Genomic DNA, 5,059 nt, shown 5'->3' on the forward strand with positions numbered 1-5,059 from the left:
CCGTCAGAGGGTGTGAACTAACATGATCGAAATCATTAGTTATAATCAAACACCATAAATAAGGTTTTCAAAACCATCAGGACATCAAGTTTTAAGTAAAATGCGGAAGCGAAAAGTGTAAAGCAAAATGTTGTGCTACACAGGACGACTTAAAACACAAGTTATCCAGATAAAACTTGAAAATAAGTTTTAAAACAGTGGTGTTCATCGAATGCATGTCCTAAACCGCTCGCCCGCCTCGGCTACCTGAGATAAACATACTAAAAGTGTCAACACAAAGGTTGGTGAGTTCACAGGTTTATGCACTTTTCATGATAATTCAAGTAATTCAGCAGCTAAATTGTCTAGGCAGATTTTCACTCGACAAGATTACTCTATTTAATAAATCGTAACATGTCAAATAAATCACCAAAAATCATCACAGAAGCACACGTGAGTTAGGTTTCTAAAAATATTTTTATTATATTTTTATCATATAAGGTTTTATCACAATGATCAAAAAATCACAGCAAACACACAACAATCATTATCATGCGTAACAGAATGTTATTTGTTATTACCGATTCATGACAAATCCAATTAATGCAAGAATAATTGGGTTAGATTCCTAACTCAAAATATTAACATTCAGAAGTGGAACCAACCCATTTGGTCTTGTAGTTTATGAGATATACTAATTTCAAAACAGCCTAACAGCAGGTCTTCCGAATCATCCTTGCACAACAGTTTTGTAAAATAATAAAAACAAACTTTTACACGTCCAAAATTTACAAACTAGGACTTTTTAGAAACTAGACTCGACCTAGTGTATTATAGAATCAACAATCACTTCAAACCATGTAATTAACATCGAGTTACAGTCGTTTCAACATGAAGTTAAGAATATGTCCAGCATCATTAAAACTCAACAAACTAATAACCTTTGCACTAACAATCATCATGTAACCCTAATTCATTAACAAACAACATATTTAGCACTTAGGGTTTATGATTTACAGGTTAAATCATGTAATTAATTGATAGAATGGATTAGGTATGGTGTTTATTTTACCTAGTTAGCTTCTTAACTCTTCGATCAAGCTTGAAACCGACTTGTATACGTGTGTGTGTGCCTTGTGGCTCGATCGACGAGAGAGGAGAGGGGGGGGGGGGCTGCCGTCGGGTGAGAGGAGAGGGAGAGAGGGAATTAGGGTTAATGTTAATGTTGTTTATATATTAAGATAATATATCATATGTTACAACTAGCACCCTCAAGTTTAATTTAGTTTAATTCTAATACAACTAATCTTTTTCATCCATAACGTGATGTTATACATACAAGCACAAATTTACACATATAAACGCAACACGTAATTATACCAAGTACTTGTTTATAATATTCATCGTTTGTTCACCAACGGTTTGAGTCGACTCGTGTGTGTTTCGGTGAAATTCCGAAAGACTACTTGTGTAGTGATTGTCAAGCGTCATTTAAAACCATAACTTAAATGTAATGAGATATGCGTTACAGTTCGTATGATCTTAAGTTTGAATTAACGGAGTTCGGATTAACGGAGTTAACCTGAAATTGACGAGTGTCACAATAGCTTATTCTAGTTAATGCCAAATCACAAAAATTAAAATTAATCGGTTTTAATTTTACTAATATGACTAATTAATTATGGAAAATGAAAATCAAATCGGTTAATTTGAAAACTTTAAAAAATTATTGAAAGATTTTGTAATGAGTTTAAATTTTTGAAGAGTATTTAAACCTTTAAAAGTTTCTTGAAAGATTGGTCAAATTCTGAATTTAAAAGTCATTTAAATATGTTAATTATAATGTATTAAAACCATTAATACAATTTATTAAGTTTTCCTATCCTTATTTGTTTAAATAACTAATAAGGATATATAGTCAAACTCAATAAATTGTATTAATTGGATGCTTAAATGTGTAATTTATGTATACTAAGGCACGCCGGAATAAAAATATACATCAAGGTATCTCCGATATACATCAATATATTATTTTATCTACAAATAATAAATATAATTGAATATTTAAAAAAGAAATATGCATCAATATAAAAAAATACATCTTATAAAGTAATGCTCAATCCATGAAAGTTAGCTTGTATCAGTTGGGATATTAACCTGAAATTATAAAGTAAAATATTAATGTTGATATTATGGAAAATTTAATATTTAATTTATAACCGGAAAAATTGAATGTCTTACCGGAAAAAACAATATAATGATAATAAACATGGTATCTTTAGATTTAGAAGGTAAACTGAAATATTCCGTAAATCAATCGGGTAAATAATCTGAAATAATAAAGTTTTGTTATAACATTGATATTATGGAAGATTATAATTATAATTTATAACTGGATAATTTAAATGTGTCTTACCGGAAAACGAAATAATGATATTGTCCATGGATGAAGGTTATTTTTATTTAAAACCTAGAAGAACAACATGTAAAACAAAAAAACAGGAAAGACAAAATATAAAACTTCAAATAAATATCAAACAACCATTTTTATAGGTATAACAAATAACCGAAAAAACTTAACGGGAAAACTTACTGGAAAAACGTAAATACGTCCACATATTAGCTTCATCGCCCTTTTTGATTTACAACCTAAACTGATTTTAAAAAAAAATCAGTTAACAACGAAAATAAAGATAAAAATGTTAGATCTACGATAGCCGGAAGAAAATATGATTTTGCCGGAAAAAGATATAACCTTGCCGGAAAATCATACAACATTTTTGGTCATTAGAGTATAATATATAACCTTACCGGAGAACGATTAATCTCGATCTACATCACCGGAATATAGAAGATGGTAGATGGTGGAGTTAGTAAGCCGAGAGAGAGAGAGAGAGAGAGAGATTAAAATGATTAGGGTGAAAATTCTAAGGTTTAAATATAGTGTGTGAGATCACACGTGGCAGAATATTAGAGCACATGAGAATGGAAAAATGCTGACTGGATTGCACATGTGACAGCTTAGAAGAAGGTCATGTGTCCACATTGTATTGCTTTTTAATAGTATTTAAAGATGTTCATTTATCTTTGTTCAGTTATATATGTTCCCTTAGATGATAATCAAATGAATATAAACGAACACGAAAGTTTTTTTTAAATAAACGAAAAGGAACATAAATATTTGTTCGATTAAGTGTTCATATTCATTTAAAGTTAAATGAACAAACACGAATATGCATTTTTTGTGTTTGTTCGATTCGTTTACAGGCTTTCATTATTCACATTGATGAATATGTCGGTCACAATCTCTAGACTCTATTGATTTTATTTGTGTTCGCTTGTGTTCGTGAACCATTCGTGAACACATTCATTTCCTTAATGAACGAACACGAACATAAAATCTCGTTCGGTAAATGTTCGTGAACTGTTCGTGAACACATTATTTCCTTAACGAACGAACACGAACAAGGCTTTGTTCGTGTTCGTTCGGTTCGTTTACAGCCCTAGTTATACCCACATACCCACTCTTTAAGCACGGACAAATTGCATTTATTGTCATTACAAAAATTTATTTATAAAAACAAGTGTATATTTTCTTAAGCTACCTTTTAACGTCATTGCTTTTAGAACCCCACATGTCACGTTGAGATTGTTAAACTGGAAAAAAAATAAAAGTAAAAATATTGAACTGCACACATGTGTTGCGTCGTGTTAATAATAATAGTTAAATAAACTTAAAAGTATATCGTATATTAAAATTTTAAATTAAACCGTAAAGGCTATATTGTTTTTTCATTAATATTGTAAGGGAAAAAAGTAAATGTTACTACTGTAATAGTTTAAGAAAGAAAATGAAAAACTATTCAAGTTTAGGGAAAGAAAACCATAAAGCTATTAAAGTTTATCAAAAGAAAAATCAAAATCATAAGATACAGTACATGTGACAAAGCTCAGGTGCGACCCAATATATATGATCAAAATGGACAGTGATTTACATGAGAGGAAAGCATATTGCTAAATAATATATATAACGAGTAAATATGACCCCCTCTTTGCGGCGGAACACAACAAAAGTTGGTTAGCATTGGTTTTATTTGTTACGATACCGGTTTGTTCGGTTTGTTCGGTTTGTTGCGTTGCGACACAAACAGAAACAATCAACGTTTTAAATTGAAGATTATTTTGTTATTCTTTAACAGCTGATAGATTTTTTTTTTTTTTTGATAAGTGGATTTACTTTTATCAAATTATTCACCTTGTTATGATTTTATTCACGTTTTTTGGATGACTACTTATTTTCAACGCAATTATATATGTTTGTTCTCAAAATAGTATTCCTCAATAGTAGTTTGCAATAGTGAAGTTAGTATTATAAATATCAGCGTATGTAACAATAATTGATACATCAACAAAAGGTTACTGATTCATTTATTCCATCCTTTGTTATCTTCAAAGATTAATAAAATAATCTTATTATAGATAGTGGTGATTATAACACGTTATCAGCACGAGACTCTAAATCAAGAAGGTATATTCATCACAAAAGATATTTATCTTAAAGCAAGTAATTTTTATATTTATGTTAACTACTATTTAATTATACTTACTAACATTTATTTATGCATTCTAACATTCTCATTAATATTATTAATTCTACGTATTATCTAATAATTTTTTTATCTCATTTTATTCTTCTACATTAATTCACACACACATACAAACGGTAATATTACCGTTATAAAATGGTAATATAACCGTTGTAAAACGGTTATAAATTTTCACTATAAATAACCAATTATCAACTCCATTTCAATTACAACAAACATTCTTCTTATTAAGTTTATCTAAGATAAAGCTTTCAAAATGATTCACCCATTTTGGTGTTGGTCACTATAATGCTTATACTACTTCTCATTTTACTTTTTAATCTCCCACCTGAAAATTTTGGCATTTTCTTTTTCTTTTATATGTATATAGCTCTACCAATTTATTTGCTCTATTATGTTTAGCAACAAAATGTCAAATATCTCAAAACTTGAATTCCCTTCACTCAACATTTCTGGAGAAAACTATATGTCTT

The sequence above is a fragment of the Bidens hawaiensis genome, unplaced genomic scaffold (genome assembly GCF_021521415.1).
Source record: "Bidens hawaiensis isolate Kalapana, Puna unplaced genomic scaffold, B.hawaiensis_p1.1 tig00046767_1, whole genome shotgun sequence".
In the NCBI taxonomy this organism is placed as follows: Eukaryota; Viridiplantae; Streptophyta; class Magnoliopsida; order Asterales; family Asteraceae; genus Bidens; species Bidens hawaiensis.